The 13,130-nt window shown below is 31.6% G+C and overlaps 1 long non-coding RNA gene across 1 annotated transcript; it reads left to right on the forward strand.

Annotated features, from left to right (window-relative positions):
- The first annotated feature begins 2,358 nt into the window (after nucleotides 1-2,358).
- LOC143059797 (uncharacterized) lies at nucleotides 2,359-10,655 on the forward strand. Its single transcript, XR_012973612.1, has 5 exons — nucleotides 2,359-2,534; nucleotides 2,971-3,040; nucleotides 4,304-4,440; nucleotides 6,230-6,253; nucleotides 10,571-10,655. It is a non-coding gene; the product is annotated as an uncharacterized LOC143059797 (long non-coding RNA).
- The last annotated feature ends 2,475 nt before the right edge of the window (nucleotides 10,656-13,130 follow it).

Genomic DNA, 13,130 nt, shown 5'->3' on the forward strand with positions numbered 1-13,130 from the left:
AATTGCGATAATGTAAAAGTACATGACTGAATTTGAAGGTTACTGTATGGCTGTCAACAATGAGCAAAATCAATACATGTACTGTATATACCTTACTGTCAAAGACCAAACTTGCGAAAGTTTACAAAATGAAAAGATGAAAATCCAGCCTAATCATGTGGCTAAAACAATAAACAAAATCCAATTTGACCAAATGTTCTCAACAACAACAACTAAAGCATTATCTATAATAATTCTATACACAATGAACAAAAGTGCATTGTTTACCAATGATGAAACACCTTATAGCTCAATTCAACAATTGATAGTCATGGTCTTAGCTGACTTAGTTTTATAAAAATAACACATGAATGTTTACTTCTTTTAATACAAATAATCAGGTAGATATGAGCACAAAATCAACAATTCAGTGAAACCCAGTATTTAGCAGCAATAAGTTGTTCTTTAAAAGATTCTTAAAATTACATGAACATCAACACTAAAATATGATGATCAGGGAAGACACATTTAAACAAAAAACAAGATAAATCCATGAAAAAGCACTACAGTCTACAGTTTATTGTTAACCACTTCTTATTAGTTTTTGGTTATGTCTTTCAATGACTGTCTCAAACTTAAGGATGACATTTGGGTAGATTTGCTGGTCTTATTATACGCTGAAGTCGGGCAACAGCAACACCACGTATCCTTAGAAATAAATTGATATTGTCTTCTGTTACGGCTCAAACAATTGAACCCTCTTCATTTGCCATTAGAATGTTACAATAGTATTTGATCATGAAACTTCATAATATTTTCCATCAAGGGTTCAGTTAAGAGAGAATTTGCACTTAAGACTGTGCTGGTAGTTTTGCGAACAATCAGTTCCATCTCACGTACTAGCAGAAACAAAGTGTCACATGGCTTTTGGAGACCACCACGGTCTTGGATATTGTACCATTTGCTATATTTGGTAACAAAATTCTGACTATCTGATTTGATTGTAAAGTTTAAAATTACACCCAGTTTATGCACACTGTACCTAGAAAATCTTTTACAAAGAGAACTTATACACAATATATCCAGCTACATGTATGTAGAACAGAATGGATTGGTCATTGCCACTAAGTTGTGATTGCTCTTTTTCTGAGTTGTGTTTTTGCAACTTGGTCATCTGTGACATAATTTCTCCAATAATGTCTTCTAAAATCAATTGTCAAAATATTGAAAGTACTTTTTGACATAAATCTTTAATCTCGTGAGGAGTAACAACAAATGGGTCATTTGCTATATTGCATAGTGATGTTGACAGTGCTGTATAAAAAGTTTTACTGAAAGATCATTGTCCGAAGATAAAAAATCTGACATGTTAATAGAGTTCAAATCAAATAGTCAATAGCATATTTTGCAATTCGTTCTTTTTATGACATATTCGTGTATATTTCTCAAGATTAATTTTCTCAAATCAGCTTTGGTCATTTTGAAAGTAGACAATGACTCTTTTAGTGTAGTTTGGGTCATAGCTTTTCTTAATTGAATAGTAGAAAGGAAACCACACAAGCTCATTAAATAAACAATTTACATCTGTAAAAATAGTAGAAAGGAAACAGCACAAGCTCATATTAAATGAATAACATACAATCAGGACTAATTATTTGTTTTATTATAATTAATTATAAATCATCACAAGAATTAGGAATGCAAAATCTCAAACTAAATAAGGTTTTAACCAAATTAATCATTGTTTCTAGAAAACATTTACCTTAATAAAAATGTAAAAAGTTTGTAATTTATACGATTTTAACGTCCATGTAAGACATATTTGATAGAAAATATTTTTTTTTTATATTTGTTTCTTTGTTACAATCATCTAAAATACGACAAGCTTTCTAGAAAAGCTATTACTTGTATACAAAACAAGTCTCACGATATGCGATATTTTAACGAGATACCGCGAGACACGAATCCTTGTTAGTTATACGTCCTTGTTACACACTTTGTAAACAAATTACTTCCCTTTGTCAATCGTAGACTGGTCCATACCAGACAAAATTTGCTTTTGCCAATGCAAAGCATGATGAATTGAAAGGGATGTATCGGCGGTTAAACTAATTTTTCATGAAAAATAATTTCTGATGTCAAAAGTATTTAGCTAAACAACAAAATAATGTAATTAAAAGATAAAAAAAAACCTTATAGATTACTCACATTACGCACAAGTAAATTTGCTCTTCCTGCATGCTCTCCATTGTAAATAAAAATTAATGTCCCTCATAAAGGGAAACAACAAAAATAAAGGTATCTAATTATAGGGTCAATTACAGGAATTGGCAAATAGCCTATTGCCTTTATACTCTCTCATGTTTTGAATTTTTTATTAGGTTACAGAAGGAATTTTACCTGTCTGAAATCATACAAGCGGAAGAGTGTCCAGTTCAACTAGGTTTTTTATTCAATAAAATATTTGTGACGGGTAAAATTGAATTGGGAAAATACCTCCTACCAACCTTTACCACTGTTCTCATTGTCATTAAAAGATTTCCGTTATTCATTAGGTAAGTGTTGAAATAATGTGCTACATACTTAAATGAATAAGCTTATTTAGAATTGATAGATGGCTGCACTCTCTGCTCGCAGCTGACCAGTATTTGCTTTGATCAAATATCAATTTTATAGCTCAAACATAACAAACGAATAAAAAACTATTGCATATTCTTAAGTTAAAGCAGTGTAAAAGTAATAGTCTTTTCATTTTAGTTTCCTGTCATACATGGTGTAATTCTTTTATATCAGGAAGTAGAAGAAGCATAGTTCAAAATGAAAAAAATATCGACTGACCTGGCGATAATTGCGTTTGTGCCGCTCTCGTCTTTTGACATTTTCAAGGTTACACGAGTAGTCAGTTGCTTACTAAGTATTATTACGTGTCTGAAATCGAAAAGGGGAGGAAGGTGCAGTTAAATGTTTTATACAATCAATTATTTGTTTCAGGAAAAAGCAATTAGATGATGTTCTTGCTACCCTTCTGTACCATTGAACCCCTCTCCTTTCATTAATTTAGGTAAGTGTTAAAATAATATGATATATTCTTCAATGGAAAAGTTTAATACGAATTGATAGATGGCTGCTCATGATTCTCCACAGAAATATAAAGCAAGGAAGATAACCCATCGGGACATTACCAACCGTGTCGGGAAACGACATGAAATGCCTTAAGATTTGTAGAGAAGTACCAATTACAAAGTCTTCAATGTGTCCCGTTTAAGGTTTGAATATACTGAATGTTTTCAAGAAAAAATGCACTTCTTTCACTCGCATGCAAGTCATAGGGTTCAGAGTAACCTTTTACACATATTAAGGCCACCTGGAACTTAGTGCCAGTCTGAGCTTTTGCTATTACTTTGTGTCCTTCATTTACAAAGATCAACTTTATTACTAAAAATATAACCAAAAGTCAACAGTGTATGTCATTTCAAAAATATGTCCGATAACCCCGCCGAATATCAAACATGGCCAACATGGCTAAAATAGAACATCAGGGCAAAACAATTGTTTATTTTTGTGTATGATTTAGAAAATCACTTGAAATATAGACTCTGGCAAAACTATTCTAAATAATGAGATCCAAATAAGGGAAAAAATGTTCTAAATGATATCTACATAAAGACTATTGACATCAAACATGTCAGACAACTAAAACTGGGAATGAAAATGGGAAATATGTCAAATAGACAACAACCCAACAAAAGAACAGACAACAGCAGAAGGCCACCAATGGGTCTGCAACACAGCGAGAAGTGGGAAAGTTCAGTGAAAATTGACGTCACACCAAACTCCAAAACATAATAAAGGATTTAAAATGAAAAAAAACCATACAAGACTATATATATATAGCTAACAAAAGGAAAGAGGGTCCTGACTTGGGACAGGCGCAAAAATGCGACGGGGTTAAACATGTTTATGAGATCTCAAATCTCCCCTATACCTCTAGCCAATGTAGATAAAAAAACACGTAGCAATACGCACAGCAAGAATAAGTTAAAAAGAAAACCGAGTCCAATGTCTGAATAGGGAACTCCTCATATCAGTTATTGGCCTTGAATAAAGAATTAAACATTCTATTTCCTTTTTGCGTATATTTATCCTATAAATTGTAATAAATCAATAAAAAATTTAAATGCAAAAATAATCATCAATACACGATCTACATCGTCAGTTGACACTTTATTGTAGTTATTTCCCTTTAGTGCCAACTTACATACAAATGAGACATATTTCTGTGTCTACGTTTTGTTTTATAATCATTTTAGTTTTCATATTGCAGGAAATTCCATTGGAAAGGTATATGTAAAGTCAGTGCAATTTAAAAGTGCACACGCCTGTTAGCAAGATACTGTGTTTAAGAAACATGTAAAATATATATAGATGACTGGATGACACTTTGTTCCTTCTACCTACAAGGTGATTTATAAATAGCTAGCATGCAAGGCAAATAAAATACAGTTATTCATAGATATGTAGATACTTCAACTTTAGTTAGTCCAGAGCATATTCGAAATTATCATATCATAACAAGAAAGCTTCTGTAAGATTTTTTTCTATTTGCTTTTTAAAACTATTTTGGTTCATTTTTTTTAAATTTTCCTGTTAATAAATAGAAATACGAGGTTTTACAATACAAGCCTGATGGGTATAAACATGAACACATCAGGCTAATATATCATATAAAATATTAATTTAAAAGTTTAAAAGAAGATGTAGTTTGAGTGCCAGTGAGACAACTGTATATTTACGTCCGAATATATACAATGTACAATTCAAATCATTATAGGTAATGCAGCCTTCAAAGCGGAGCCTTGGCTTATACCGAACAACAAGATATAAAGTACCCAAAAATGACTGGCGTAAAACAACTCAAACATGAAAACCAATGGTTTCATCTATATTAAAATGAAAAACGACAAAACACTTATGAACAAACTCAACAAACGACAACCTCTGAACAACAGGCTCCGGACAAGTGCCTGGGTTTTAGTCAATATTGCTACACGTGGACAAAATGAAGGACCAAATCTAGACTGGTTGTTAAAAAAGAACAAACAATTGTTTTACATTGTCTTATCGGGGCCTATTATAGCTGACTATGCTGTATGGGCTTTGCTCATTGTTGAAGGCCGTACGGTGACCTATAGTTGTTAATGTCTGTGTCATTTTGGTCTTTTTTGGATAGTTGTCTCATTGGCAATCATACCACATCTTCTTTTTTATAAAAATGCTGAACTCTATCTTGAGACCTAATTAGAACAGTTGTACAGGTTATTTTTGGGTTATGCCATGTAAAACAGATTCTAATCTAGCACCGCCTTAATAAAAAAAAACCCCAAAAAACCGTCGTATTACTAAACTCCTTGTGGCCTAATTATCTTTATTGTGAAAAGAACATAAATGCATGCCCTATCTAACCAAGGTTAGTAGTTCATATAAAGTTGAATCGGGTTCAGGTTATATTAGTGGGAGATATTATGGACATAATTGTGGAAATCGTGATACAAGCATGAAATTTGGTATAAAGGTTGACTAAATGATACTTATAAAAAATCCACTGCTGGCCAGAAAAAAAATCAAGTTTTCAAGATGGCCACCACACATGTTGGAAATGGCGTCATTACAAATTGGCAATAGTTCGTTTATCCTTTGAAAGGTGTGTTATATGTAAAATCCAATGTAAGTTATGATAAAAAGTAAATGACAGTTCCTTAATTACGACTAGACAATACATTAATGAAACTAAAGATGGTTTCCGGTTTCAAAATGCCGGCAAAAAAGTCAAAAAAATCATTTTTATACTTTCACGCAACTTCACAAGGGATGTAAATCCTTGAAAGATGTGTTATAGGTATAATCCAAAATCAGTATTTTCAAACTGAAGAAAACAGCCATTTTAGAAAATGGCCGTGGCCATCTTGAAAAAATATTTGTTTGAATGGCCAGGAGTTATTTCTTAAGCAGTATATAATAATGATGCTTTGTGGTAATTTTCATGCTTGTATCATCATTTGCACAATTCCCTCGATGTTGCTTGCTAATATCTTCCACTATATTAGACAGTAATTTAAGAACACACAAAAAACCACAATGCCTCTAACAGGGCAGACCAAATCTTGTAAATAAAAAGTACAAAGTATATGTCTACAAATATTTAACTAACCTTGATCTCATGACTCCTGCATGTATTTTTTTCTATTTTCAGGACATCATGGAAAGTTTGAATGAGGTAAGAATTTCCTTTTGAAAAGTACGATTTGCATGTGACTTACTGTTGTCTTTTTGCACAAAAAGAAATATGTAACTATGTGTTATTTTGGCATAAAAACTAGAGGAATATAAGAATGGTTTAGATGAATTAAATTTCAATCTGTGAAATATTATTGTCAAAAATACTGCAAAATTAATATATATATATGTTTCTGTTGTCTGTAGATGTTTTTTTTTTTTAAAGGAAAACACTTGATTACAGAAATTTTATTTTGGTAGTCATTGTACTTGATATACATTCTAGATAACCCCTAGTTTTTGGTGGGGTTCGTGTTGTTTATTCTTAAATTTTCTATGTTGTGTCATGTGTACTATTGTTTGTCTGTTTGTCGTTTTAATTTTTAGCCATTGCGTTGTCAGTTTGTTTTAGATTTATGAGTTTGACTGTACCTTTGGTATCTTTAATCCCTCTTTTAAATAGCAAACTTGAAAATTCAAAAATCATTAAAAGAGGTCATAGATATATAAATAGTAGTACTTAAAACAATTTCACTATAGAACTAATTGCCTTTTTGTGCAGAATTCAGTTCTAACAATTCTAATATTTACAGAAATATGATATTTATATGTTATTTACATATTCATGATATTGACTATGAAAGTGTTATCCGATTTTTAATCAATATAATAAAGCGGGAAATAGCTTAACACCGCTTAATGTAGATGTCGCATTCAAAACTATCTAGATAAGTCTTAAAATATTTATAAAATATTAAATAATTATTGTTTGTTTAAGGATAATATCTTATTGTTTTGTGTTTGAATTAATCATTCATCTGTTAATAAAACCGTCAAATACCTTAAACCCTGTTTAATGTAGAAGTCGCTTTCAAAACTATCTAGATAAATCTTAAACTATTCATAAAATATCAAATAATTATTGTTTGTTTTAGGATACTATCTTATTGTTTTGTGTTTAAATTAATCATTCATCTGATCGATAAAGAATACTCAGTACTGTTTAAAATTTGATTAAATAAAATTTGACAGTATAAGCAATTGTGAAAGCACTTTCTATATATATACAGCTGACAGAACTGATACACTTTTTTTTTAGTTTGCATCACTAGGTAATCAAGTTTGATCTGAATTGCAATTTAAATCTCGACAGCGTTTAAAAGATAGATCAATGAATATTTTTGTCATTTTACCTCTCTTTCCCTGACTCAAAAAGCAAGACATATGCATTGCCAAATTCTTTCCGACGGCGTCGGTGGCGGAGGTGTCTACAATATATAAGATTGTTATTGGACTTAGTTTATTGTGAAATATTAGTTGTAAGTCAATGATACTTGGTATGCAGTTGTATTAATATTGGCTAATCTCATTTCCATGTGGTAGGGAAATTCCGTAGTCAAAAGTCGGTTATATGATAATAGCGATTGGATTAGTTTATGTTGAATGTTAAGTCAATGATATTTGGTATGCAAACGTATAGGCATTTGCAAGTCGCATTTCTATTAAGATTATATAGCCCGGCCCCTCCTCATGGTTTATTGACTTTAAACCTTTTATATAGTTTACAAGTTAATGTTTGTATTAAGTTTTGTTTAAATGGGACGACTTATGATAAGTCAATGATATTTGATATGCAGCAAAACTGTTGTATAAATATTGGCACATCTCATGGAGATTGGTCAGCCCTGTGCTTGCAGTCATCGTTCATGGACTTTCTATATGTGAATTATTTACATGTTAAAGTATTGGTACTTTAATTTCAACATTTACATTATCAAAAACATAAATACAATGAAAAAGGCGAGACATATTTCTTTGTTAACAGTTTATTAGTCTTTCATTCAATGTTGCAGTAATGAAGATAGTTGATATTCGAATACAACATTTTAAAGAACATTTTACCCTCAACAAAAACTATAAAAACCCTATTTCGCGTATCAAAAATAAACTAACAGAACTAGCCAAGGAATTTGTTTTTGTCCCGGCTGATAAAGCTGCTAATAATATCATTATTGTTTGACGTAAATTTTATATAGAGGTTCTGCAAAAGGAAATCACGAATTCACCAACATTCCAACTGACTTCATTTTCAGAAAACGACATCTGTAACAAACATAAACTTTTAGCTACTTCTTTACAAGCAGAACCAAACACAATGAAAGTCCCAACTATGTACTGGCTTCCGAAGCTGCACAAAAAACCTTACAAATATAGATTTATTTCATCTTCCAACCATTGTTCAACTACTAAATTGTCTGTTTTACTTACTAGTACACTTGGTACAATTAAAAACCTGATAATAAATTGTTCAAATAAGGCCTTTGAAAATAGTGGAATTAATTACTTTTGGAGTGTCAAAAACTCGTTGGAAGTTCTTGATAAATTGCATGCATATATTGGTGATTTTAGATCTGTTCAAAGTTTTGATTTTTCTACCCTATATACCACTTTGCCTCATATTCTTATTAAGAAAAAATTCACATCCCTAACCAACTGGGCATTTAAAAAGTCGGAATGCGAGTACATATGTTCAAACTCTTTTAGATCATTTTTTAGTAGCAATAAACAAAAGAACTATGTCAATTGGACATGCTTTGATACTATTTATGCACTTGAATTTTTACTTGATAACATTTTTGTTCGCTTTGGAGATTCCGTATATCGTCAAGTTATTGGAATTCCAATGGGGACTAACTGTGCACCACTTATTGCGGACCTGTTTTTGTATTGTTATGAGTTACAATTTATGACTAAAATTAGCAAAGACCCATCAAAACAACATTTGATACAAAAATTTAACAATACTTTTAGATATTTGGATGATATATTGGCTCTAAATAATGACGACTTCAGTATGTATACTAAAGAAATTTATCCTGTAGAACTTACTTTAAATAAAGCTAATGATAACAATGACCACTGCCCTTTCCTCGATCTTGATATCTATATCATAAACGGGAAGCTTAATACAAAAATTTATGATAAAAGAGATGATTTTTCATTTCCTATTGTTAATTATCCATTTTTAGATGGTGACGTTCCCTTGTCACCATCTTATGGTGTTTATATATCTCAACTTGTACGATTCGCTCGTGTATGTAACAATGTATTAGATTTTAGCGAGAGAAATTTATGTATTACTGAAAAATTATTACACCAGGGTTTTCGATATCACAAACTGGTCAAAACATTTACTAAATTTTATCACCGGTATAAGGAAATAATTCGTAAATATAACTCAACATGCAGACATCTTATACGTTCAGGTATTTCACATCCAAAATTTTATGGAAATATTCTTTATAAAGCACAAAAATGTCAGTATTCTCCTCAGAAACTAACAAAACCTTTAAATAGACTTATTAAAAGGGGATATAGTTACGATACTGTTGTCAGGTCATTAAAGATTGCATATTTTGGCTTTAACATTGATTCACTGATAGGGTCTTTGCATCGGAACTAAACACATTTATTTCTAAAAAAACAGTTGTTGGCATGACACGGGTTATGTTCTTCTCATATATTTTATGATAGTATGATACTAAACCCCTAACGGGAGGGATTGTACCTGATATTCATATGATGAAGACATAATCTTTCAATCAGTTTAATTGAGGTCTGGAGCTGGCATGTCAGTTAACTGCTAGTAGTCTGTTGTTATTTATGTATTATTGTCATTTTATTTATTTTCTTTTGTTACATCTTTTGACATCAGACTCGGACTTCTCTTGAACTGAATTTTAATGTGCGTATTGTTATTCTTTTACTTTTCTACATTGGCTAGAGGTATAGGGGGAGGGTTGAGATCTCATAAACATGTTTAACCCCGCCGCAATTTTGCGCCTGTCCCAAGTCAGGAGCCTCTGGCCTTTGTTAGTCTTGTATGATTTTAAATTTTAGTTTCTTGTGTATAATTCGGAGTTTAGTATGACGTCCATTATCACTGTACTATTATGCATATTTTAGGGGCCAGCTGAAGGACACCTACGGGTGCGGGAATTCTCGCTACATTGAAGACCCATTGGTTGCCTTCGGCTGTTGTTTGCTCTATGGTCGGGTGGTTGTCGCTTTGACATATTCACCATTTCCTTTCTCAATTTTATTGCATACAGTAAGATGTGCCCGGAAACAGAGGCAGGATTGCATACTTTATATAATCGTGTATGGTGCTATTATTAACTTTTACGAAACTCCATATTAAAAGTGGTACAGTGTTAGCCGGAATAGGAGTTCCTCTGGGAAATTGCATTGTCTATGTTTCAAAAAGGCAACTTACAGTTATACGTTCAAGACAGTAATGGTTTTGATTTGCTTACAGAAACTACGTAGGGCTGCTAGGAATGGAGAATTGACAGATTTGAAAAGATGTATACAAAAGGGAGCAGATTTGGAATATAGAGATAGTGTGAGTAAAATAAAAGAAATTGCATCTATGAAGATATTATTATACACTTGAAATTGGGACTCACCAAACATATTGGTTACTCCTGACAAAGATTAATTTAATTTTAACGTATTGCTACATAAATTATTTAAGAGATATTCGAGATCTTGTTAAAATTACACGTTGCATTTCTTTAAAGATGTTATTGTAAAAATGAGAAATGTATTCAGCATAAATGATGGTCACTTCCAAGTGTGACTAGTGAACAGAAATATTGTTATTTTGTTTTTCTTCCAACACGCAGTAAAAACATTAAAAAAGCTTGTGGAAGTGAAACTTCTTTGCAATGTACGCACGCATGTCTGGTCAGAATGGGGATAATAAATCTGATGTATCATGTTCTCTAGTACACTTAAAACCCTTTTAACATATTTTTGATTCAGTAGGTGGACTTTTGCAAGACAAAATTATGTCTCTATCCAATAAACATTCAATTTGTAGTGGCAAATTTTCCTGACCTTCATCCTGGACAATCTGTACATGTATTTCAAGACCGGTCTTTTGTATTTATGGTCAATTTGTTATCGCCTGGAATATTCATGAAATACTGTCGAAGTTCTTTGTATCGAAAACTTGAATGAGTCGAAGAAATTTCCCAGTAGCGGTAAATTTCCTGTGTAATGACCGGAAGAGATTGTTAAAACTTTGAATACAAATGTCCAGGAAAACGCAAACCAAGAAAATTGAAATCCACGAAAATTAATGAGTCCATAATATAATGAAGTCATTTATTTAAACATATGATAACTTTTCACTAAATAACCAGCAGAATTGATTTACTGATCATCGGTTGCCTAACGTCAAGTGGTAAACAAACTCGTACAACAATATGACGAGGTCAACGGGACCTGACTAGAGTATTCGACTTATACGAGGTCGATTGTGCCGTCATGAATTTGGTTAATATTAAATACAACACATATACTTTTGAACATAAAGCCATTTTTCTATATGACAATTTATAATTGTGATTTAAATCTCCATATTGTTTGGTTATTCAGATACAAATCATGCGTTAAATGTTTTATAGTATATACAAATTTTCACAAAGGACAGTCATAACAAGTCTCTGCTTTTACATTACATTATTATAAATTTATCCTAATTGTTCTTATCCTTTCATTCATTGTAATTAATGAATTTGAATTTTTAAAGATTCATTTCGGTATTTTAAATTTATTTTTGCTATGTCAGGTGAAATACGTTCAACACTAACGTTCACCTTGAACGATCATTAAAGGTGATTATTAAAGTTATATAATTTCAGTCGGTTGATTTTATGGATTAGAATGAAATTATTTTCTTCTGAATTGTCTGTCCATAGATGGCGTTTAGCATGTTTAGGTTAAGTTGTTTGTGTGATTTGGCGGTTAAATCATTCGGCACGACAGGGTCTACTCGATAGGTCACGTTAATTTTTCTAGCTGTGTTAGTCGATTAGTACGTTCGATTTAGTCTTGGATTATGAATATTATGAAGATAATCAACCCGATATTTCATTGAGAACTGTTTTAACTGCTTTAAACTGTTAAATCAACAAAGTTGAGGTATTGAGCCGGCAATTATTGGTGATAGAGAGACGGAGAAATTTGGTGGACTTGGATAAGTTGCAGGGTGCTAACCAGTTTATAGAGTACCAGAAGAAGAGAAAAGAAAAAGGGAACATACTACTTTTGTGGGTCCTACACACACTACAGGTCCAGCAGTCCGTATGTCAACAGTAGTAAATCACCCTCAAACCTGGCCTCAGTGAAATTTTGAAAGATGAGTATTTAAATTATCTATAAATTTTACCTTTAATAGATAATTGTATTGATTATAATTTGACCAATGATTATATTGAATATCAAGTAGGTCAATCTGATATTATTGTTAAGGATAGATTTAGCAGAAACATTCAATTTTAGATGTATATTGATACGCCTATATTTATTACAGATACTATTAGAGATGGTTGTATATTACTTTTCTATTCAAATACAATATCGATTTATTGTTTGTTAAATAATTTATTAGTTTTAAAATACCTCTTTTGTTAAATCAGAGGTTACTGATTTATTAGCTTTGATTTAATTGTAGAGATGTCAAATATTCACTTTGTTGTGAATCCTTTATAACTGTTTCTGTTCAGTCAAAAACAACACGTTTAAAATAAGATTTTAAAGAGAGTATATGACAGATATTTGCGGAAGACCAGTGTAAAGTTTGAAGATATGCGTATTGCAAAACATTACATTTATACCAATTCATATACGTTTAAGTATGTTACACATTATGCATAACATCATGTTTATATGTTTCCACCTCATACTAAACATCTATGATTTGCATGGGACTTTAACGGTGTTACTGCTTGTTATATTTTTACTATAATATCTCATTAAAATGGAGAGGAGAAGGAAAGCAGATTATTATGTACTTAGACGATGCACTC

Source organism: Mytilus galloprovincialis, chromosome 14 (assembly GCF_965363235.1).
Source record: "Mytilus galloprovincialis chromosome 14, xbMytGall1.hap1.1, whole genome shotgun sequence".
Classification (NCBI taxonomy): Eukaryota; Metazoa; Mollusca; class Bivalvia; order Mytilida; family Mytilidae; genus Mytilus; species Mytilus galloprovincialis.